General features: G+C 37.2%; 1 protein-coding gene and 2 long non-coding RNA genes across 10 annotated transcripts in view; 2 read left to right on the top strand and 1 right to left on the bottom strand.

Moving 5' to 3' along the window:
• Nucleotides 1–26,498, top strand: part of LOC136252573 (ATPase inhibitor mai-1, mitochondrial-like) — a 158,738-nt gene that overhangs the window by 30,075 nt on the left and 102,165 nt on the right. The gene's annotated exons all lie outside the window — the stretch shown is intronic.
• LOC136252576 (uncharacterized) overlaps nt 1–26,498 on the bottom strand; it is a 102,045-nt gene that overhangs the window by 9,833 nt on the left and 65,714 nt on the right. The window contains exons 1-3 of one of the 5 annotated variants that reach the window (XR_010699679.1): nt 8,120–8,691; nt 7,133–7,258; nt 6,344–6,494 (exon numbers count right to left, since the gene is read on the bottom strand). The exons of 1 other annotated variant lie outside the window; for it this stretch is intronic. This is a non-coding gene — a long non-coding RNA (uncharacterized lncRNA). Of the gene's footprint in view, nt 1–1,199; nt 1,219–1,911; nt 2,333–6,343; nt 6,495–7,132; nt 7,259–8,119; nt 8,692–26,498 lie in introns of those variants that run through there. 3 more of the 5 variants (XR_010699678.1, XR_010699681.1, XR_010699682.1) reach the window with 3 other exon arrangements.
• LOC136252580 (uncharacterized) lies at nt 8,214–11,624 on the top strand. Its single transcript, XR_010699701.1, has 3 exons — nt 8,214–8,361; nt 8,417–8,530; nt 11,552–11,624. It is a non-coding gene; the product is annotated as an uncharacterized lncRNA (long non-coding RNA).

Raw genomic sequence — 26,498 nt, forward strand, 5'->3', positions numbered from 1 at the left:
CAACAGGCTCCTTGTATTGCATTGGTAGTGGATGAAATGGTAGCTAATTGTCCATACCAGTCAAAAAAGGGGTGTGACTGTTTCCACTTTACGTAAGGGTGGTGGGCGGCGGTGGCGTGGTGGCATGAAACTTATCAAAATATATAATGGCGTCCCATATAGATGAATTTGGCTAAGTTATGAGCCATTCAAGGCATACAACTGGCCAAAAACATAGCAAAATTACAGCACAGCTCTTTATTCAGTGCCACAGAGCTGTACAGCCACACACAACCACCTGCTGGCCAGCCAGTGCTTCATCAAGACCACAGACCAGTCATACGGATTGCCACAGTACTCAGCAAAAGCAGCCAGAACAAGCAGACTACTGAATCCTTGCTGGTGATGACTGTACAATTTGATAGTTTAGTGATGTAGCTTTGTGTGTGTGGCAAAAAATCAAGTGTCTTGTGATAGACGATAAGAGCCTTTTTCCCAGACTGGGTCACGTACATATTATTAAAGCATTGCTATGGAAAATAAAGCAGTTTGGCTGAGATAGATTTAGAGTATAGCATGAGCTGAAGCCTACACTGAAGCCAAGTAAGGGCGAGACAATGCTTTAAATGATTTGTGGGTGTACCTTGCAGTCATATACACTAGGACTCATGATTAACATAGGTTGCACAAATTATTAGCAGCCTGTATGCATACAACTAATTAAATAAGTGTAATTCAACTTCACCATAATATTGTGGCATTGTAGATGCGTTTATTGGCAGGTTTTGGCTACAAGTAACAGTCGAATGCACATGGCGGTGGTGAAGAATTTGTGATATTTCCAGGGCTTGCCCATTAGTACATACAAAAATAATCACCTGCTAGTTGAACTGAGTTATGTGGATTGGTAGAGGAAATACGTGTAAGGCATGGTGAATCACCCAGAACATTTACAGTGATAATTAGCTAAGGGGCGGCCGCTCCAGACTAAACATTTTGTGCACCAGTTTATGAGATAAGTATGTGTTGGAAGGGGCTGGGTAAGGGAAGATGTTGTTGGCTTGTCTAATTTATATACAATGTTGTAATTAAGTTTCATTCTTTTGGAGGGTTTGGATTAGCTATCTCAACAGAAGTAGCTCTGTTTCCAGCATCGGGAGGCGAAGCAAGACCGAGTGTAGCAACACTGATCATGCGGACAGAACCTAAAATATACTTACGTCCTCTGATCCCACTACTACTGTCCACAACAGCATGTCCATCAGACAAAGCCTCGGTGGGAACACCATCGGTACAGCCGGTCTGCCACGTGTTGGTAATGTGGTCGTATAGCACTTCAATCGGTGGCGATATGCGTAGCTCTTGAAACGTACTCACTGCAGTGAGGGCAATAAGGAGGAAGACGACTTTCGTGATCACGACTGGCCTCGCAACTTGCTGGCACTCTTGCGGCCATCCTACTACTGCATAACCGCGCCCTTTATATTCATTAAATTATTGTAAACCATAATCAAAAATAAAGGCAATGCAGAAACGCCTTCCGAATATTTATCTCATTCATTGATGAAGAACTATTACCGACCAATCGTGCGTATACAAAGAGTGATTATGCGATTATCCGAGTGTTTAGCGAATATTCATCCGATCATGGTGAGTTTTTCGTATTTCTTTAAATCCGAATTTTCATCACTGATCTCCTGTGAAATGTGTAGCAGATTGCTGTGAAAGGTGGCAGCGTCTTCAAAGGAATACTCATGGATATGACACATCAGTGGTGTGCAGACACTGAATGGTAGCTACAGTAGTAATTGGCACTTCACAGCAACAGGAGATAATATTTTATTTATTGTTTCTGGTACAAACACAGTACAAACAAACAATGCAAACAGTATTACAACATGAAAACATGTACACCTCGGTCAAATCCCCTACCTCTGATGTTATCAAATCCAGATATAAACAAATTAGTAACTTGGTTAGATCTAGAACACGACAGGATACCGAGGCTCATGTTTCCAATTTATCTAAGCAATACTTTGACTCCCCTAAACCATTTTGGAGATGGCTTCACTCCTTTAAAGGAAACCGTTCTCCTATCCCACCTTTGCTCCATAATGATGAGAATTTAACTGAAGATTCCAGCAAAGCAGAGGCATTTAACGCCTATTTTAGTTCAGTGTTTACTGTTGACGACGGTTCTGATATTCCAGGGCTGAGAGAATCATTGTCTATTCACCCATCCATCATTGATTCTATTCAATTTACCGCTAAGGATGTGTTTGAAGAGTTAATTTCTTTACAGTGTGACAAGGCATGTGGCCCAGATTTACTTCCTGCACGCTTACTGAAGTTGGGTGCAGAATTTCTTGCACCTTCTTTGGCACAACTATTCCAACTATCACTCTCATCTGGAAAACTGCCATTAGATTGGGTTAGTGCCAATGTTGTTCCAGTTCATAAGAAAGGCGACAAACATGCTACAAGTAATTACCGTCCTATAAGCCTAACTTCCATTGTTATTAAAGTTATGGAAAGAATTATACATTGCAAACTTGTTGCTGTTCTTGAACAACACAACCTTCTTAATGACTGTCAATTTGGTTTTCGCCACAAACGCTCTACTATTTCTTTACTTTTGGAGGCAGTTAATGATTGGGCAACTTCTCTGGAACAGCATAGTAGTACTCACTGCATTTTCTTAGACCTGGCAAAGGCTTTCGATTCTATTTCCCATCCTCGCTTACTGTTGAAGTTGGAATCTCTTGGAATCACTGGTGATATTTTGATTTGCATTTTTAACAAGTCGACGCCAGCGTGTTGTAGTTAATGGGAAATTTTCCTTGTGCCTTTTGGTTACCTCAGGTGTGCCCCAGGGTTCAGTCTTAGGCCCTCTTCATTTTTTACTTTACATTAATGACATTTTCTCTGTTATATCTCACAGCAAAGTCAAACTATTTGCTGATGACGTCACGATCTACAAGGAAATCTCATCTCCTGATGATGTTAAATGGTTGCAGTTTGATGTCTCAAGTATAGCTCAGTGGGCAAAGAAGTGGCTCTTGCGTCTCAATCCACTTAAATGTGATAGCATAGTGATTTCCAACAAACGTTCCTCAATTTTACCTTCATACCATCTAGATTCTTCTGTTATCACCATCCTGTAATTCGATACCTTGGCATTATAGTTGACACAAAGCTGAACTGGAATGAACACTGTAAATATGTCTCAGCTAAAGCTACAAAAGCACTCAATTTTCTTCGCCACTGCCTGTTCAATGCTCCTTCATCCATTAAATCTACTGCTTACAAATGCATTGTCCGCCCCGTTATGGAATATTCCAGTCCAGTTTGGCATCCTCATACTGCTAAAAACATCAATGTTCTGGAATCTGTTCAGCGTAGAGCTGCCCGTTGGGCTTCCAATAGCAGGTGGATTCCTTCATCTCATTGTTGGAGCAAGTCTTCTGACGAATGCATCCAAGCATTAAACTGGCCTACCATTCAACAGCGTCACACCTACTTTACTATTTGTTGCATTCATGATAGTCTCCACCACAGGAATTCCTTACCATTTAGTGAACATTTTCAGTTGTCCCAAGCTCCCACAAGGTGTCACCCTCTATCTATCCGGCCTGTGACATCGTCTATTAATTCTTTTCGTTACTCTTTCTTTGTGAACAGCACATTTCTGTGGAATACCATACCCCATACCATCCTGCGAATTAAACAGCCACCCTTGTTCCATTTAGCCCTCCGTCGTTTTCTTTTTTGAATCTTCTCTATACTTAATGTTCTTGTTTTTGTTGGTATTTATTTTTGTTCTTGTAGTAGTTATTGTTTTTTAGGTGTATTTGCTTATGTCATTGTTTTTGTAATTTCTGGTGTGTATGTGTGGGAAGTATGCCTACAGGCTTGTCCTTTTGTACAACCCGGTCTTTTGACAAAATTGATAATAATAATAATAATAATAACCTCTGTTAATAATCCACCTGAATGCACTGGCAGCTGGCATGGCGCTTGGGAGGCTTACAGCAGCACCTGACACTTGTCTGAACGAAGATCTGGACACAAGCGATTAGTAGACAGGTTAGTAGTGGACCTGAGGATGGTCGCTCGTGGTCGCTAATCTTCTCTGGGCATGGGCGTGGTGCCGAGTGTTATATAGAATTACATGTTCGTTCAGGTCATCAGCACAAACAGGCGTAATTATTGTACGTCTGTGCCTTTGTTCACCGGTGAGTCGAGCCCCGGTTAGTGTAAGTTCACAGGCCTTGTAGTTTTCCCAAACATTAATTATTTATTTAATTATTTATTTATTTATTTCATTCATTATTATTATCAAGAGTTCATAATATATATACTGAGGAGAGTATCCTACTCTCATTTACCCCTGTGGAAGGGCGTATCGTGAAGTTATGACGTAGAACTTCTGAGTCCGCCCGTTTTTCTTTGTATAATTAGTAATGTCATTAGTTAAACATGGTATCGATTGAACGCGTGCCTAACAAAGTCGCTAGCAACCAAATCATCCTCAGCTTAAGGCATTTCTCACCAAACTACAATCGTTCCTTCATGGGTTAAGACTGCTTAGTAGGTGTTTCTTGCTAGGCCATTCGCGAATACGGCTATTCTGAGCATCGCAAGTGTGAAATGGTGCTAACGATTCTTGCACTTTATGGCTGCTTGTAAGTCAGAAACCACAACTTCTTGTCATTACGTCATAACTTCACGATACGCCCTTCTACAGGGGTATATAAGAGTAGGATACTCTCCTTAGTATATATATATTATGAACTTATATTATGAACTCTTGTTATTATTTATGACATAATTTTAACCACATTTCGTATTATTCTTAGTACTTAGTTGTATAATTAATGCTTTACAGCACAAGTGCTGAAGGTCTGTAGGACACCTGGTCCTACAGCCTGCTCAAAGACTTTAGCTACATAAGGTGTGTCTGAAAAGTTGGAGAAAGGAGAAAAAATCCATGACTGGACCTAGGTAGCCTCGAACCTGCAGCCATCCGATTTACGCTCAAATGCTTACAGGAGTCTACCAGGTGGTCAGGATGTTTTCTCCATGTTCACTAGTATATCTGTAGGTATAGGCAGACTCCCTTGTTTTATTCCTTATTTCCCTGCTTTTTTTTTGTTTTTTTGATCCCTAATCCAGCTTAAGATTCCTAATTTTTCATTCTACTTGTTTGTTAACTTTTTTTATAACACAATTATGACTACTGAATCCTTGTGTAACACATTAAAAGAAAGAATGGTGCCAGGCATTCCGTAAAATAATTTTGTGTCTGAACATGCATCCCAACAATCAATTACACACTGAAAAGTGAGGTGGTCATTACACTTCATTTGTAGCTATACTCTGCCCGTTACACAGCATTACAAATGAAGAACAGTGCAAGAAACTATACTGCAACGAAACCAGTTGCTGCGGAAAAATTCAGGTGAAAAGCATGACACAGCCAGGGGAAGCCATATCGTGCTGTCACAAATCAACACCATGCATTGTCAGTGTAAAGAACTTGAACACAAAGGAGGACAATGGTAAGTCCATGATATGTGCATTGTACGTACTGCGGTTGGCGAAAAGGTACATCTTGGGATGAAGCGATGTTGAACAGTAGACCATAGCCTTATCCATTGTCGAGTTATGCTTGGCTGAAGGCATCAGTTAGTCAGAATAAAATTGTTAAATAGAAAATTTCTAAAATTCTGTAGAAACTTGTTGGAAGGGTTTGGGGTCACTCTGAAGGTATTTTTGGGCTTGGCTATACCTAACCAAGATGAGCGTGATGGAGACAGTGCTACCAGATCTATGAGTAAACCTGTTAATTTAATTTTAAAGCCAGGGAAAACTAAATTACCTGCCTGGACTTATTTTCGTTTTGTTCTGGTGGTGGTAGTAAGCCAAAGGATCTACAGAAGCCTGATCTTATTTAGTGTTTCTGGAAACATTTTTACAGATAAATAATCTTTGGCTAAACTCTGAGGTCAACATGTTCACTTTTTTAGCTACTATTGTATTATACATACTGTATTTACCATATTACAACTATCACTTACATATTGTTACAAATATCAAGATTAAATTGAAAATCTAGATTACTTCGTTTCAAATACTAAAAATGCAATATCACCCAACACTAGGACACCCGTGTGCTACTCAGGTGTTAGGAGTCAACACAGATAAATTCTCTTGGGGCAAGACTAGAAGCTGTACCATGTCTCACAGGTGAAGGTGTGCACAATCACATACAAGTGGTATCTGCAGAACTGGGAATAACTGTGCAAGTATGGAGTAATTATAAAAGTGAAGAAAAAGTTGCATATCATCAACACAAACTTACATAAGTTTCTTTACATTCTCAATAAGAGTTACAACCTGAGTAGGAGATAGCCACAAGACGTGTTTGATCCATCTGGATGTCGTTATTCTACACCTATTCCATTAGGATGACTGTCCATATTTATCTCTCTCCTTGTTCTTCAGCTCTAGTGCTGTAAAATGAACACAGTGTTAGACATGCCCTGACGACAACAGGTAGTAATTAGTTATAACACAGAACAACTAACAGAACACAATGTTGACACTACACAAATGCAACCACAATGTCACTCGTTGAAAGAATTAGTGACTGGTACAGACAGGTATTCCAGTATAGTGACACTACCTCATTTACAAATGGGACCAAAAAGATCCTGTGTAATGATGTCATCTTATCAGTGAGGTCATGAGGTACAAATAGTGGTTTACATTCAAGTTGAAATATGATCACTGAAACAGCTCAACCACCATTAGGCCACAATAATTGTGTATGCTCTATTAGAGTGTTTTGTGAACAATTGTGTATGACCACAAAGTGGATATTTTCACTAGTACACATAAATGTTAACCTTTCTTTGTGTTCATACAATTTGTATATTAGCAGACTTTACAAAATCAATAAAACTCTACACCTTGCAAAAATAATCCAGTACACAAACACTACACACATCACATGTATCACATAGGGATACAGACACACTACACACAAACATACACACATATTTACATGTAGGTAGTAGTACACATACTGAGGTTATAATCACATGACAATATACAGAGCACATCACAACCTAATAAGGAAGTGTAATACCTAAAATGGTAGAAACTGCCTGTCAAAACAAGATGTTTTGGTAAACCAAAATATGCTGGATTGTTTACTGATCTGTAAACCTCAAAGTTCATCTTCACACACCCTTCATGTCTCCAATTGCATGATCTGTCATAATATGGTCACATTTTTGCAAGTGATAGATTAAATGTGAACAGCCTAATTTCATACCCACTGAAGACAAGTTACATGGTACTGAAGGAAGGAGGGAATCCATACCAGCAAAACATAGTTCAGATAAGATAATTTATTAAAAGCTTGATAATTTCTGCAGGTAATTCCTGCAATTCACAAGGTGGATGTGCTATGATATCTGGTCTCTGTACAACCATCTACACATTCAGAGCCACCGCAAGAGTTAGGAGAGCAGACACTCTGACTCAGTCAACAATGCAGATGGTTTGCAGTTATATGGAAGCCAGCCTTTACATGGATCACAACTTGGTCACACCACTGGACTTAAATAAGAGCCTCTATTACTTGTAATTATAATATTTAAGCAGGGAGTCCACTCAGCTTATGCTGATTGTCAACCTAAGCAACCTACACAGCAATTGGCACCTCACGAGGTGCCTCAGCAACTGGACAGGGCACCATGAACACACATAATCGCAGATCTCTGTCTTCAGAGAAAAGTTTAATTTACATCTCAACCATCCCATCACAACTCCACGAGAAACACCACGCTTAACACACAAGAGGTTGGCCAATTCTTTCATGGCAGCATCACCCAAAATGATGTACAATGAACGGCGCACAACGCAGAACTTATTTCTGGTGTCATGTGCATATTGGAACAACACATGATCATCAATCACAGAAGGAAGGGCATATTCTTAGAATTACAAACAGCAAAGGCCAGTGAGGCATTGCCTTGAGTACAATATCCTCCCCCATGATAAAAACTGTAAACTAATCCTCTACGCTTAGGAGCTAGGCGATAGACTATACTCCTATATTAAAACATACTTTGCTGAGTACACTGAGAAATGCAGTCCTGGAGGAGGAGAAATCGGTGGTAACTTTATCATTTGCAGACCCAGCAGCCCCTGCAGCAGTACTGAGATCTGTAGACGTCGCCATAGATACATGAATATGTGATTGTGGGTTGGAGTTGTGACTCAAGATTGTTCGATCGTGACGAGGATCGTGACGAACTGGCGAAGCGATATATGCCTCCAACTGGCTACATTTCGTTGAAGCATTAAGAGGTATGGTATACATTACCTATGATTAGCACATTATATGGTATCATCATGAGTACAGGTCTGCGAGCTTCAACACGAAGTTAGGGCTGGACGAGGGACTGGAGATAGGCCAACACACTCTGAGAACATGGCGTCCAGATTGTATCAAGATGCATCTTCACGTTTGACTAGAGTAAGAATGACTATTCATTTGCAGATTTGTAACTAAGTGGCCGCTCTATGGCTTCCCCGTTTCCAGATTAGGCTACTCCAATAAATTCTGTTTCCCGTCCTGGACTCAGGCATATTTGCATGCGAGAGGGCGGTCCATTTTCATCATAAGATTGGCAGCTTTCAAGCCATTATTTTCCTGGTATACAAACCTGCATAAAAGTATGCTTAGGCTTGAACTTCTTTTAAGTTGCAAAAATAACAGTGACTTGGGAGGTTTACATTAAAAATACCCTGGTTCAAATCCATGTTAAAACTTTCAAGGTTTTCTTTGTGTCAGTTATCTATATATTTAGCTTACAATACTGAATTTTTTAGACTAAAGCATCATGATCATGGATCATTAATAATTTTGAGCATTTCACAAGCATACAGAGAGTACTCTTTTCACTTACCCCCTCCCTCCTACCCAAGAATGTACATATAATATTGATGCTATACTGTATATGAGTAATCAGTGTTGGTTGTCTTCACTGGGTCACAATGTAGACACTGAATATTTGGAACCTTGTGTACACTATACCTGTACTTGTCTACCATACAGTAACTATCTCCCATAACAATCATTCAGACTTCAGCTATGACTTAGCTTCCACCACCTCTAACATTCTAACTGAACAATACTGATAAATTATTATGCTTTGTATGGTGCTACTAAGACTAACATGCAATTTATCCCCTCTCCCTATCTTATGAAAATGCTAAAAACAATAGAGGATCCCTGAGAATTCTATTTTTGGAAGGTTCTATGATAGCTGTATTAGAGTAGAGCTGAGTGGTAGTTGTGATCTATCAATTATTGTGATAGTGAGTAACAGTTGTGATTATGATAGTATATGCTATTGTATTACCATGATAAATTATGCATATCTGTGCTTAGTCCACTAATGTTGATAACAGAAGTTAACGTTGAAGTAACTGTGAAAGCCCAGTAGAGCGTGCAAATATTACAACTGTAATATATAACAATTTTTATCAATGGAGTGTTAGAAAAGTAAATATTCAGTATAGCCAGTATCTATTCTTTTACTTTAATACTCCAATAGAACAGTGTACTCTAATATAGAGCTGAGCAATAGTACAACTATCACTATTCATGATTGATAGTAACTATTATATCACCATAGCAATACTATCACTATATTACTAGCAGTTATCAGACACTCAACATCACATATATGACACATGAATAATCCAATTACACACCTGACTGTGTATAATATTTATGCTCAAAGTGAAATATAGACACGTGAAAGAAAGCCCTAAAGCTGGTCTACAAGTGGCTTTTAGACTAGCAAATACAAAAAGAAGTGTTATCCATGTCAAAACAGCCAAGCTGTGACAAAAATGGTGTGGCCTTTTCTGGCATTAAAAGTTACAAAATCAAAAGTGATGACAAAGGAATGATTGATTGTTATTATGTTGATAATTATAATTACAATCAGTTCAATGATGATAACCAGGGGCGGATCCAGAGTCTGGAAAGAGGGGGGGCACCTTGCTGAAAAAAAGTTGAAGAGCAAAAAAAAAAAAAGAAAAAAAAAAAAAAAAAAGGTCACAACAACAATAGCTAGTTATCCTTTACCAAATATATTATATCACGTATGTTATGTAAAATAAAATCCTATTTATAGCTTCCTAAGTAAGCTACACTTCCCCATGAACACTGTGACTGCTTTATTAGAGTGATTGGTGATTGACTGCTCTATTAGAGTATCTCGATCTTATATACATTTTTTTAAGGGAGGGGGGGGGGGCACGTGCCCCCCGTGCCCCCCCCTGGATCCGCCACTGATAACAGTTACTATAGTTTGATTAACATTAACATCATTGCTATCATTTCTTGGCTCCACCTCTGGCTTACTTTGAAGATCACACCTTTTATGGTATATGTAAATGTGAAAATATAAATGTTGTACTAGAGTACTTGACTATTTTATTAGAATATCTCAATATATTTGGTACAAGTAATCTGACAATGAATAATGAAAATTCCAGAAATACCGTGTGGGCAGTTACAATGAATTGTAGATCACTTTTTCCTGGCCTTAGTTTGTAGGTGGTAGGGAATAATCGTTTTGATGATATGATAGTGGCATATCACAGATTAAAATTTGTGCGTAATTTTCGCGCGGATACCTAATTAAAAGCACATGCGTACCGTATTTACTGATGATCGTCTCCATGGCTTGTCTATGCTCCATTTTGTGAAGACCACGATAAAGATCATCTAACGTATAATTTCTATGTTCTAATGTGTTTAAAAGAACCTCCGTGGGACTCTTTCCTGGGATCTGTCCCTGGTGCTCCACAGCGTTCACTTATTATCTCTAAATTTTCGAGTTCATCAATCGATGCCTTCCAGTTGTGATTTGGTGGTTCTGGTAGTCCAACAGAAGCGCTAACTTGAAACAAAGTTTCCATGGCAGGTCTTGAATCAACTTAGGCATCTCACACTCTACCGGTCAATACACGTGCTGTTTCTCAAGTCACAAACATGGTAACGAAAACCACTTCTGGTTTGAAAATGAAAATCAATGCATATATAAAATTTGATATACGTAGGTACTTTCCAAACAACCAATATACACACAAAAAAGATGTAGATAACATTTAAACAAAAAAAATGAACAATATAAGGTATTGTCTCAGCACTCGGTAGCTATAAGACCTGTAGCAAAACAAAAGATGTGAAATTATAAGAGACAGCTAATCTGAAAATACAAACAAAACTTACCACAATCTGGTCCAATCAGTCCCCTGGGACCTGGTACTCCATCCCTACCATCTCGACCATCTCTTCCTCTAAGGATTTCTAGAGTTTTCTCAGCATTAGCTATTCATTTATATATCCATGGTGTTTCCTAATAATGGTAGTGACCTTTTATGACTTTTGTAGGTCAGACACTTATAGACTAGTACCAGTAGAGTACTAACAATACAACTAGTATTGGTGTCCTTTGTATCATATCTGGTATTACAGGATGAAGTGGAGGAGGTGTTTGATGCGGTGGAGGGTGGGAACCTGAATACTGTCCGCAAGTTCATCAAGAAATATGGGATCAACAATATTCGGGATACTAGACAACCTTTTAGGGTGAGTAGATGAATGTGTATGATGATAATGTGTTAACTATACCTGTGTATAAAAGTTATAGCTAGTTATGTTGTGTGTTTATTTCAAATTATGGTTATCATAATTCACCAATTACCAAACACATTTCATTACGCATTTATAATTCTCTACCACAATTACTTTCAGTTGACCCATTACAATTTTTAACTTGTCTGGATACCAAAATTATACAATGAAACATCATGTTATGAGTAAAACTACTAGTATTGCACCAATAATCGGATCGGTTATCAGAAAAACCATATATTGGCTGTATTTTTGTTTATCAGTATCGGATCGGTTGCATGATGGAAAAAGTAGCAGATACAAATAATGAAATGCAAGCTTGTGTGCTTTAAACAATGTTAATAAACACCTTGAGTTGTATTACAATGTTGTATTACTGCTAAAATATAATGTCAGCTATTGTAGCACTACTGCCACTATAAATGAACTAAATTGGTACCATATCGGATTGGCTACGTTTATCGGCTTGAAAATATTGTCCAGTATCGATTATCGGAATATCAGGATCAGTAGGAGTTAGTGAAAACTAACATAACTACTAGTTGGTGGAATAATTGGACATCATAAAAAGTTATCAGTAGTACCTGCCCTACCATGTAGTTTATACACTTTCAGTTGCTATACTACACTTGATGTGCTGACCGAACAGTTCAAACATAGTACATACATCTAACAAACCTGTACTGCAAAAGGAATATACAACATATATGGGACAAACACACAGACAAACTAATGTGAACCTAAATGGCCTGCTTATGCCTGCACTGCTGTTATGTGTTTTGTTGTAAGTTCTCATTGTAATAGTAGTGTGTATTAGGGCCCAAGTGAACTTAAGTGAATTCGAAGGTTCGTTCAAATGAATGAACATTCGAATGTGGGTTGAGCAGCTCAAGCTCAAGCTACTAATTAGATAGTGATACACAGTTAAGCTACCTCATAGCCTAAACATTTCAAGGGGGGGGGGGGGATTTTTGCTGATTTCACGGTTTGTGTGTTATCAGCGAAAATTTTACCCTTGAAATATTTAGACCTCCATTTAGTCTAATACATTTTGGGAGTATTTGTAAATCCGCGAAATTTTTATTTTTAGCAACATTGCTCAACCTCGAGAAATTTGCCCCTCGAAATATTTAGGCTATATATGGTATCCATCTTGCTGTGTTCCATAATGATGTGGGGGAAGGTAGACGTATGGTATTTGACATTTAATTAAGTTAAGTGTTGATGGTTTAGTGGTGGTCACAGGCCATGCCTCTATGAGGTTAATATGCTGTGTCTATGAGGTTAATATGCTGTGATGTATAATTTGTAAACAGGAACCAGTTCCATGTAAAAGTTCGAAAGATTCGTGATCTTTAGTTGATGAATGTTCGAACCCTGACAATCCAAGTTTGTTTGGGCCCTAGTGTGTATACCCCAGTATGAAAATAGAACTTTTTGTGTAACAAGGTTTAGCTAAGTAGAAAAATTATGCTGGCAGTAGGATTAGAATCATTATTACATACAGGTGTTAGGTACTCTAGCACTTTGTAGGGTGGTTTACAATGAGATGTAGTTCAAGTGTTCTCTACACCATGTTCTGTGGCGTGTTGTAGTGGGTAATCAAAAAGCACATAGAAACTTACAACAAACTTTTAAGGTAGCTAGTGCTTCATTTAGAACACAAATCATGTTAACACATGAAAGAGAATATGTGACTAATCAAAAAACGGTCACCAAAAGTTGCTAATGGAAAGGAAAAGTAGTCACCAGTTGGGAAGCAAACACAAGACGTTTATGTGAACAGTTTGATGTACTATTGCCAGTTGAGAGCTGTTTACCAGTGGCTTTGACAGGAATGAAGGTGAAGTTTCCAATGTATTTAACGTGCCGTAGGTGTTAAACAACAGTAGTAAGTTATCAGATAATTTTTGTGAAATCTGCTCAATATATTTCATTGAGACTACCATCACACTATACTGGTGTGTTAACTTTTTGGTCAATGTTGTAACAAAATATCAAGGTACTCTAATAGAGCAGTCAACCACTCTAATAGAACAGATATACCTTAAACACTGTGACTAACTCAATGTAGTGAAAGTAGTAAAATTACTATCTCATCTTCTAAAATATATGTCCCACCCCCCCAAAATGGTGTCCATGTGTATTGTGTACTTCAAACACCATGTTGTAACGTTCATTGCCGAAGTTGCCCTTCCCCCTCCTCACTCTTTGGTGGCATACTCCACTGCCCCTGGTCTTGGTCATCTTGATAGTTTATAATTGTGACATTACAGTATGTACAATGACATTTAGTGACCTGTTAATAATGCCACATAAAATTAGTATAAGACAATCATATTAGCTACACAAGGTTTACTGTAATATGGTAAGAAAGTAGTAGTATCTACTATTACATGTATTGTCTACTATTGTATAGTGGAACCAGACCTTGCTTCATGAAGCTGCCAGGAAAGCACAGGCCAGTGTTTTCCAGTACTTGTTAGGCAACCAAGCTGATACACAAGTAGTTGACAAAGTGAGTGGTGTATCATGTACATGTTATACATTATTTAGGGTGGGCAATATATACAAAGCAGTTACGCATTATTGTTAGTTGGACAATTGTCATTAGATATTTTTTGTACCATAACAACAACTTGAAGTCTTAAAATCACCCACCTAGCTTGTACTAAGTGTTACTTAGTAATAATAATTGCTCATCAATTATTTTTTTATTACTTACTAATCACTGTACTATGGAGTAGTGATGCACCGATATTGGTACTAGTATTGGTATCAGCCCTATTTTGGCAGTATTGGATTTGTATTGATAAAGCTGTAAATGCCTGATACCAACCGATACTGTGAATGACGTCATTTAATTACTTTTCAAGATGGTGGCGTCAATCACACATCAACAAAGTTGAGCACGAGTTGATCTATGCTATGAATTATTTGAAAGAAGCCAATTACTAGCACAGTGGAAACTGTAATAAGCCACGAAATAAGATTCATTGAAATCATACACTATTGTTATCCTCATGACTGATGACCACAAAACCAGCAAACTGCAGTAGATGAAATTAGCAACTGTGTTTAGTAGCTGGTTTATTGACTACTGTTAGCTGTTTCTTGTGAGTAATTCCTATGTGGCAAAGTATTGGTATAGGATCGGTATTGGCCAATTTGCCTTGAAATGTATCAGTATTGGATCTGTAGTGAAAAAGTGGTATCGGTACATTACTACTACGGAGTTTAATTCCAATAATATACGTACATGTGTACATGTATGAAGTTGTCATAATTAACAACAATGAAATACAAATACACATAGTCCAGTCATTTTATGGCTTAACCACACTAATTGTAACAAAATCTTTCTTAACATTTTCTAACACAGAAAACATGCTCTATAACATATCAAAAGTCCTTAGTAATCCATTATGGAAAAAAACCCTTTTAGTGACATTTTTGTGGTCTTTTAAGATTAAAATGTGATTTTTGACTATATTTCATCTGCATGATGTCAACCAAATTAGTCAAACTTGGTATCAAATAAATGATCTCACTAAAAGGAATAAGATGAAGTTATTTGAAGTTGACAACTTATTTCATTCAGAAGTTATAACCATTTAATGGATCACAATTTGTCCACTCAGGCATATGATCATTGCTATAATGCAAGAGTACATTGTATACTTAATAATGACCCATCAGTTTATTTTATTATTGTTTCATCAGAACACTCCATACAACATACTGATTGTGTGTTGTACACAGTTTCTATTTAAATGTTGTGGTGTGTATGTACAACAGATTTAAATTCTCTCACTGACTGTAATAAGTACAGTTATCATAGAGTATGATAGGTACTGTATAATAGGGATCATGGAGGTTTGGCTTTTTAAACCAGGTGTGCACCCACAGCTGGCTTTTGGCCAGCTGTGGGCACGTGTATGGTTTACTGATTTCAATTGTTTTCATAAAAGTGTGTGTGTACTTATCTACCTATCTCCATCTACCTATGTTTGTCCGTATGCACCCACGTGAGCAAAATCGTTAAATGATGAAAGCAGCTTGCACATAAGAAGTAAAATTAAGTGTAATAAGCTTCCACACAGGTAAATTGTACTCTGAAGTGGTTTCTACTCACCAGTGTGATACGGGTGTAGCTACTTCACTCAGACTTTGTGAACTTCCCTTCAGGTTTTACAGACATTTAACAACTGAAAAACAGCAGTACAGGCCTTGTAGACTACCAGGAATAGCTTATTTCTTCGAGTTGAAAGGGTGCGTGTCCTTATGTATGCAAGCGAAAATGAAGAGCACCTTTGAGGCTTTGTCAAGAGAATTTGTGGGTAAAACACAATAGTCAAACTATAAAACAGTTTGGAAGATACTTCTGTGTGTAATGTGTTGTTAAATGTGGTTTGTTTAGCAAGCGCTTCCTTAGCAGTGCGTAGGAACATATTGAAGAATTACAAAAGTTATGATAAATTTATGAAATCCAAAATTACGATTAATCAGTTATGTATTGCAGTTTATGTAAAACAATAAACCTATTTCCTTAGTGAGTATACTAATTGTAGAGTTGCTTCTCGTGCTGTTCATAAAAGGTGGAACATACGTACCTGAAATAAGCACCTCATTAATTGATTGCTGGGACACATATTCATTGATTCAGTCAAGACACATAGTAGTGTGTTGTTCAGTCATGGATCTGGTGTGGTCACATGACAGACAAGTGTGTGTTATACAGGAACTGGAATAATATGGTTATGTTCAGCCAGGGTTGGTTATATCATACAGTAGAATAGTATGGTGTATTAACTTTCTTACACAAAGTATTGACCAGAGACCAATGTCACGATGCCTCTTGCCAGTATTGGTTAGGTAGAATCAAGCCTAAAAGTGTCTTCAAAGTAGCCAAAAGCACTTTCGATAAGTTGTTACGTAATTCATCGAAAACATTTCACAGAAATTTCATGGCTAACTGCCTGGCTAATGCCTGGCTAATGCCTTCAGACAAGTGTATTTTACTGATGGCTAAGGTTTCACTTTTTCACTGTTAAGTGTCGCTTCAGCCTGACAGGTGCCTTAATTGGCACACCACAGTATGTACAATGCATGCATCATGGACTTACCTTTGTCCTCCTTTGTGTCCCATTTCTTTTTGCTGATAATGCCAAGTTTGCAATTCATGGTAGCACACTTTGGCTTTCCTCTGCTAACTAGCTATTACATTTGTAACGGAAATTGTCTGTATTTTCAAATTGATTTCAGAGGCACTGCTTGTTATGTTCTTCATTTGTAACACTGTGTAACAGGCTGAACATAGCTAAAAACGAAGTGTAGGGCAACTACACTTTTCAGTATTTGATAGTTGGGGTATGCATTCAAACATAAATTTTATGGAGCCATTCTTTCTTTTGATGTGGTATGTATGAGTTGATCACCAGTCCTACTGTAATTATGATACAAAAAGTAAACAAACAAGTACAAGGTAAAATTAGATGTTAGAGTTTTTACATGTTCACTAGTATATATCTTCAGGTGCAGGCAGGCCTGTACGCAGGAATTTCAAAAGGGGGGTTCTAAATTGAAGTGGTAGGCGATCCCAGACGTGGGGGTCTGTGCCCCCAGATGCTGAGAAAGGTTTAATATTCAATGTCCTGAGAATAGCCTCAAATTGCTTAAATGCAGAAATGCATGCACTGATTAAATAAACTTCTCACACATCATTGTGTTGACACAAGGCCGTCTCTGGAGGGGGGGGAAGTAAGCCATGGTCCACCCAACATTTTGCCAACTACAGTAAACTTGACTAGCATGTAGCAGACTGACAATACGAGAAGCCATATAATTACGAGTGCCAAGTCTGCTGCTTTTATAGTAAAACTTACACTCAAACTTACCAAAAACTATACTAAGCACAAGTCTGCCAGTCTCTCAAACACGGAGTATTGCGGAAAAGTCTTGGCAAGAGTATGCATCAAAATATTTGTGGGTGCCTTATTGTCCATGTGGTACAATTTAGGCCACGCCACTGTTACAGTATCAGTACTGTGGTCATTATTCATCTAGCAACTGGCCAATAAGCTTAGATTGAATGCAGCTGTTAATGAACAAATTATTGATTGTAATATTGGATAACTATGCCCAACTGAAATTAGGATAAATTTGCTTCTAGATGGCATTTCTTTAAAAAATTTCCTTAGGGAGCATGCCCCCAGACCCCCCTATCAGGAGCATACTATGTATGCTGAGTGTGCTTCACACACTACCTACCACCAACCATGCATGGATGGCCCACCCAACCCAATTTTGCCAGAGCTGGCCAACATGGGCCATCACACACTAATACAAACAAGAGATTAAAATATGGTTGTAGTGCATGTACACTCCAGCATTTCTAAGACTGCTCAGGGTCATTCATTTCAGCTATAAGCTAAACCTTACATTTCACCATTGTCCAAACATGGATGATAACCACAATAAGGTTAATATGAAAACAACTGACAGACTCACACACTTGACACTTTAGAATTCATATCATTGGATGCAACAAGCCAGGCTTACTTGTGTTATAGTTGCTGCTATAGTTAATAGTCTATCAGTCACAGTGTTCATCAAGTCTGTGCTTATCATTGCTATTCCGGGCTCTTAGTAGAAACTATTTAACAAATTACAATTGGAATTAATTGAAATAGTATTAATAGTAGCTCTCAGTGCAGTATGGTCAAGGATGGCTCAATGGACAGCCTTATTAAGATACTGTAAGTAGAATAATAGAAGTCTTAGCCATAGAGAGAAAACCACTGTCTGTATTCATGCATCATTAAAGTGGTTTATATGTACACAGATAACCTCGAAGCACTATGGTTAATACCTGGAAGCCACACGCATTTCAGCTGGTAGAAGCCATGGAAGGCATGTAATGAATGCTAGAACACAGATTATAGTTGAGAAGATCGTTTTACAGTAAAAATAAAATTTCCAGTTTAAAGTAGGGGGTTCGACCAAACCCCCCTCTGGGTACGGGCCTGGTAGGTGACCTTCCTTGTTTCACAAATTTTTATTTCTATAATCCCTAATCAAACTTAAAAAATAAATCCATGCACTTGTGATATTAAAAAGTTCCAGCAGATAATGATTGTAATAGTGTAAATGACTATAAACAATACAATCATTGTAGTCATTTCATGGCCACCAAATGGATACCATCTACACTTTGTGACTTTTAAATGGTTTCTCATTTCACAACTTTCTTCTCAGCAATAAATTATTGTTTGACACAATGTATAATGTTTAATTGTAACACTCATGGTAATCACATGTTAGTTGATGATAAGTAACATAACTTGTGTTGTTTACAGTATGGACGTAATCTGCTACACTTTGCTTGTATGGGTGGTAACCTGGATATTGTCACCACAGCAGTAGGATTAGGTCTTGACATCAATAGCACTGATGAAGTATGTTGGTATTTCACAAGTGAATATTGTACTTGTTGTATTCATATGTGTATGTACCCATGTTAATACAGTGGACACTGTTATTCCCACATTATAGACCATTGTGATGATCGATCTTTAACAATGAATGTTATATTACATATCTTCCATTAGTCTGTATGTGCCTCTATTGTGTTTCAGTAGTCCAAACTAATTTTGTGGTTTGGATTAAAAGGACAAACTACAATTACATTTTGTGTACTGAAGCCATTATACAGCTTATCTTTTTTTTAATAATGTAGTGATTTTTATCAGAGTCCACATTTCCTTAGCAAATGGATTGCTCAAACTTAAATGGGTGCTACATAGTTGAATGCTAAAATCTTGCATAATTGATTTTCTACTTAAAGTTTTTATAAGGATTTTATATCTGTGGTATTGATGAAATATAGTAATGTAATATTGTATTTCAAATATGTGACAGCCTCAGCAAAAATCAGACTTGTTTACACAACTTCCATATATTTTTATTTTCTCACATTATCTACTGTGCCCAAAGAATGGATCACCAAAGTGTGGTGAGTAGTTTTGGAATTATAGCGCTAGACGGTAGGAAGAGCAAAGATATTATTTGTACAGTGACTATACTGAAAATAAACTACAAACACTTACATTCACAGCCATAACTTCCATCAGCATTAGTCTACAATGTTGGAATTTGGCTTAAAATGTTCATCCTATTAACCAAGGTATAGTGTTAGCCCTGTAGTCACTTACGCATACAAGTATGAAGGCAGTTTAGTTGAAGAAGTGACAACGATTTTGTTTACATCTCCGCAGCATCATCATACACAAACACATGTGACATGCATGCCTTTGGAGCTACAGAAACGAAGCAAAGATTTTCGAACTCTCCATGAGCAGATGAATGAGATGTTGTATAGTTTGACTCTTCTTTCTCTGAGTAATGCCTGATAAAAACTTGTGTATGTTTTTCTTTTTGTTCTTTTTAAAATTTCGTTTTTCTTAAAGTGCATGCTTGTGCAAACAAGTTGAGGTTTTGCTGTGATGGTCACACAACATTAGTTACTGTACATGTAGTATAGAATGATTCATCCAGTCTCCTTTTGTTGTAGGATGTAGCTAAGATCCTCCTTTAACAGGAGCCTCAACAGGTTTTGGCTTGAATTAATACAAGTGGAAGGAAAATTAAATTTTTACAAGCTACTAGCAGTCATTGTAATAAAATGTGTTTAAAGGGACAATGTGGTGATGAAAGCTGTTTGAGATTTTCTATGATTTCACAGCCCGTGAAATAGTTACATTACCAGAACTTTACAATAGCAAGAATTGAGATGAGGGATACAGGCTTGCTGATTAATAATTATCCAAGTTAACTGTAACCTGAAGTGTTTTTTCAGCTGTTCACATTGTGACAGGTGATTAAACAGGCCACTTGAAGATGGTTGCTATGTAGCACATTGTTTATGCTTTTTATGACACTGTTATGCTATAGCCAACCACCTGGGTGAAATACATAAATAGAAGTTTAATTACACACTGTTATTTTGTTACCCTTTTACTTCTCCACAGCACAAGGTTGACCCTTAAACCCGCATAATCCAGAAAACTGGACTTAAACTTAATAAATACGCGTGCTTTGCACAAAGCACTGTAACTTTCAAAGTATCCATTCTATGGATATGCAATTTATGTCATTCTACTTGTGGATTAAAGTGATACCTAGGGTATTACCCTAACGCTAAATGATGAGGCCAAAACTAGCCGTGAAAATAACTTTTTGGTAAGGAAACACGCGGACCCTTTACATACCTTTATAAAATGGTTGATAACTTGATGGTAGTTTATCCTATCGCTTTGCAACAACTTCCATTCAGTTCGTTGTGAAATTTTATATCAGACCATATATGACTCACATGGGTAAACCCACAATCGAACTTAAATATGTGGCAAGAATTTAGAAACACAGAGATGCGACTCATCACTGTTCACTGCTTCATAACAAGTAAGCCATTGTAGTTACAGTGTTGGTTTAACCTTCTCCAAGTAGCCCATTAAATACACTTTTAATCTATGTGTATTTGTAGGCTGTAAGAATTAAGTTTCCCCACCTAGTGTCGCCATGCATGCCCACATTGTGTAAATATGCATTCCGAAAAATTTTCTGTGGGTTTAAGGGTTAAAGAGTTTTAGAAAGTGTTGTATACTACTTTATTGTTATTACATTATTTGCTTTTTAATGGCTTCACAATATCATTGATGGGGTAGGTAGGAAAATGGGAATGAGAAAGACCAACAGAAAATTCCTTATAAAGTAATTATATTAATGTACAGGCGGAATTTTACAGTAAAATACTTCTTTGCAGCAGTTTTGGATCCATCCGCTATGATGAGTGATACACTCTAATAGAACAGTCACTTGTATTAAAATACTCTAATAGAGCAGTCAAAAGTATTTGTTAACTATTGCACCAATGAAAGCCTGTGAACTTGTGGTAGACCGTAGCTGGCATAGTATATAGACTAACTATGGCATCAATACTGCTCCTTCCTTGAAACTATAAATACTTGTAAAAAATTGAATCATTAAGCATGAGGAAGTTTACAAAGTTAACTGACAGTGGGAAGTTATCTGAACATCTTTGTTCCTATAGCGTTCAGATAAGTGAAATTGTATAAATGAAACCTGTTGATTTACAGTGGAACCTCAATCATCTGAACTAATTGGGGGGAAATAGTGTTCATATGATTGAATATTACGTAAAATCGAACATCCATACATTTATATACAGAGCTTTGCTCAACTGCTCTAATAAAACATACACTTGTTGACAAAATATCCTAATTGAGCAGTCGATTTGGTGTTCAAATAATCGAGAGTTTGGTTAATCGGTGTTCGGATAATTGAGGTCCCACTGTAGAGCTTCATTCAGTTACTAACAGTCATTTACTCTAATAGAGTGCACATTAATGACAAAATACTCTAATAGAACAGTCACTTTTGGCATTCAGATAATTGAGGTGTTCAGATAACTGAGGTTCAGATAAGGGAGAATCCTCTACCTGTAACCTCAAAATAAAACGCACATGATAGTATGTGGCAGCTGCAAGAGTAGTTTCAAAAGAGAAGCTAACATTTAGTATTGATGACTTAGCTAGTTAATATACTATGCCAGCTGTAGTCCATCAATTCACAGGGTTTCAGTGCAGGTCCCTGGTGGAATAGATAACAAAACATTCTTGTTTTAGCAGGTGAATGATCTATTAGAGTATTTTAGTGAAAGAATTTTAAAATACTGCAAGAAGCATTGTGCTACCTGTATATTGACATGATGACCTTTATCAGGCTTTTCAATTTGTTGATCCTGCTTTATGTTCCCATCCTGTTCTGATTTTCCTAGAATTCTACTTATCCCAATCACTCAGTAGAAAATTCTAAATATTTCAATAAGTGTTTCGCAGCAACTTGTTGAATGCTACATTAGCAGAGCTTATGATAACATCCAGACACTGGATAATTTCCGGACACTGGATAACATCCAGACACTGCATAACATCAGGACACTGGATAACATCCAGACACTGGATAACATCCAGACACTTGATAACATCCAGACACTGGATAACATTTCCAGACACTGGATAACATCCAGACCCAGACAAAATCTGGTCTAATTGCATAGATGTCTGACCATAATACAATTTGTCCAGACACAGTGTCCCATCAAAGCACAAGGAGGGAGCCTAAGGGCTGAGCTGGCATGCTATCAACAATAACAGTCACTTGGTTGCTAGGAGATAGTATACATTCTTATGACCACAAATGTATATACCATTGCCAACCTCTGGTGTACTGTAACCACATAACAGCTGCAGTAAGTCATGTGACATCTTACCACTATAATGTTCATTTGCTATGCTATAGTGGCGTATTGGGCATTCATCTTCCACATGTCCAGTCGATTTAGGCAACTACAATTCTGGTTTGCCAGGACATTGTGGCAGGACAACAGAGAATTCGTATCATAAGCTCTGCATTAGTCAGTATTTATCACTCACCAACAAACAAGTCATAGAGTATATATACCAGTCAACCTAAAACATGTCAATTGTCTAGCAATAATACAACCACCACCAGTGAAGTATTAGCTACTATACAACTAGAAATTTCAAGGGAGAAATTTTCACTGTATTCATGATTTGTACTGTTAATGTATGACAATTTATCAAAGTTTTGTATGACAATTTATCAAAGTTTTAGGTGAGGATTTTTTGTAAGCAGGACATTTGGCTTACTGGTTTTGAGGGGGAATTTTGTAGCAATTAATTAGCATAACCATGAAAACAACAAAACTTTGAATCGTCAAAATTTTTAATTTTACAGTAACATAATAATGAGTTACTTATTATATTATTAAAACATGTGATGTGTGTTCTTACAGGATGGAAGGACTCCTATTCATCTGGCAACCTATTATGGTCATGTACAAGTTGTCCAGTATTTACACGAGAAAGGAGCAAACATAAACTGTGTAACCAAAGTGAGTATACATTGGTGTTCCACTATGTGTCACCACTATGTGTTCCACTATACATATACTATTATCAACTGATCTGTATACACACATCAATTGGTGTTTACTGTTATAGTTGTTGAAACATTTTCCTTACCACTAGGGGTACATACACTAATACTGTAGAAATATACTAAACTTTGTGGTTACATACAGTGGTGTACAGTTGTACAGTAGGTTATGTTATAGAACTGGTACTTTGTACAGTGGGTCATGTAGTGTAAGCTTGTGGATATAATATACAGTTTGGACCATACACACATAGTTACTATATGCAGTGTTGTGAGGTGTAGGCACCACATCCTTGTGGTATGTTAGGATAGTACAACCAACAATAACATGTTTAAATGTCATGTTTGAAATTCGACTGTCAACATTGACATTTAGCATAACGGACCATTCGTCGTGCACCTGTCTCACAGTGACACATTAAACCATGCATCTAAAACATGGAGCAATTTCCGTTGCTTAGAAAGCTAGTAGTGCTGTCCAGTTAAGTGTTCAATAACCCATAATTCCTAGTGCTGATAATGACACTTCTTTTGTGACATGGTAGAATATCTTAAGTCTCACTTAACACAAATAATAATAATTTCTCTTAGTACTTATAACATTGTACCAAGAGTTCACATTTAATATTATGATGGGGTATGATCCAACTTAATGGTCTCACAAGATATACTACATCCACACTTGGTAGAAGTGACTATAGTGCCTTGAGGGATACCCAGTGGTACTACTGACTGAGAACATGGATAGCTGCTTTGCTTGTTATAAAGTAGACTAAGTTTTAGAAATGTCAAAAGTTATCTGTTTCACAGTGACACGTTAAGTCATGCATCTAAAACATAGAGCAATTTCCGATGCTTAGAAAGCTGGTTCAAGTGGTAGTGTTGCCTAGTCAAGTGTTCAATGATTGGCCAAGGCAGGCACCGATTATAACTAATACCGATAATGACGCTTCCTTTGTGAGATAGTAGAACACTTGAAGTCATGTAGTTTTCCTAAATTAAAATTCTGTACTTTTCTGTGCTGCTTTTCATCACGACATTGCATGTTTCACGCAACTTACCACACATCAAACTTGATTAGAAGCTAGTAACCAGATTTACATATTTTAATGGTACATAACATAGAGAAGTGGAAACTGCACGACTTATAGTGCTGCATGATTTATCATCCCTTACACTACATGTTCCCTTGTTCAAAGGATTTATGTACTTTGTTACTGCACAGTACATTGAAGGACTTTGTTAGGATTTAACTGTTTAATAGTTTGAGAAAAAACTGTTCTGTCACCGAATATGTGTCCTTCTGTTCTGATTGGCTAATAAAGTTTTGCAACTTTTAAAGTTAGTGCTGACATGTATTAAATACATAAGATAGTGAGAATGAATCAGATATACTGTAGTTGGGACTTGTGAACACTAGCTAAGTATCTAGATTCACACTTTTCATACTTCATATTTTGTTTAAATATTTCACTAACATTTCCTAATAGTTCTGTTGTTATACCAACCTCACATGCCCGAGTGCGCAAACTTACAGTATACATGGCTTATGCATACACATACATATGTAGTCACTAAGTTGGATTTTTGAAATCCACATTTCAATATGGACTAGGTTTCCAATTTCCTTAATAGTATACAGTAAATGTGTTGAAAGTCTGAATATGTGAATTGCTTGGAAATTTAAGTCTCTAACCATTTCAATTACTTGTTATCAGGTCCGTTAGTGGACTTTTAAGACTTCATTGTCTCCAAATATCAAACCACACTATGCACACCATGCTGTAACTTTCTCCAGTAATAATTTTAATCTTACTGAGACATTGACTAGTAAGCAGGACATTTGGCTTAATGGTTTTGAGGGGGAATTTTGTAGCAATTAATTAGCATAACCATGAAAACAACAAAACTTTGAATCCTCAAAATTTTTAATTTTACTGTAACATGATAATGAATTACTTATTATATTATTAAAACATGTGATGTGTGTTCTTACAGGATGGACAGACTCCTATTCATATGGCAGCCGATTATGGTCATGTACAAGTTGTCCAGTATCTACACGAGAAAGGAGCAAACATAAACTGTGTAGACAAAGTGAGTATACATTGGTGTTCCACTATGTGTCACCACTATGTGTTCCACTATACATATACTATTATCAACTGATCTGTATACACACATCAATTGGTCTTTACTGTTATAGTTGTTGAAACATTTTCCTTACCACTAGGGGTACATACACTAATACTGTAGAAATATACTAAACTTTGTGGTTACATACAGTGGTGTACAGTTGTACAGTAGGTTATGTTATAGAACTGGTACTTTGTACAGTGGGTCATGTAGTGTAAGCTTGTGGATATAATATACAGTTTGGACCATACACACATAGTTACTATATACAGTGTTGTGAGGTGTAGGCACTACATCCTTGTGGTATGTTAGGATAATACAACCAGCAATAACATGTTTAAATGTCATGTTTGAAATTCGACTGTCAACATTGACATTTAGCATAACGGACCATTCGTCGTGCACCTGTCGCACAGTGACACATTAAGTCGTGCATCTAAAATATGGAGCAATTTCCATTACTTAGAAAGCTGGTTCAAGTAGTAGTGCTGCCCAGTCAAGTGTTCAATAATCCATAATTCCTAGTGCTGATAGTGACACTTCCTTTGTGACATGGTAGAATATCTTAAAAGTCTCACAGTTTTTCCTAACTTAGGTCCTATACTATTCT

The sequence above is a fragment of the Dysidea avara genome, chromosome 4 (assembly GCF_963678975.1).
Source record: "Dysidea avara chromosome 4, odDysAvar1.4, whole genome shotgun sequence".
NCBI lineage: Eukaryota > Metazoa > Porifera > Demospongiae > Dictyoceratida > Dysideidae > Dysidea > Dysidea avara.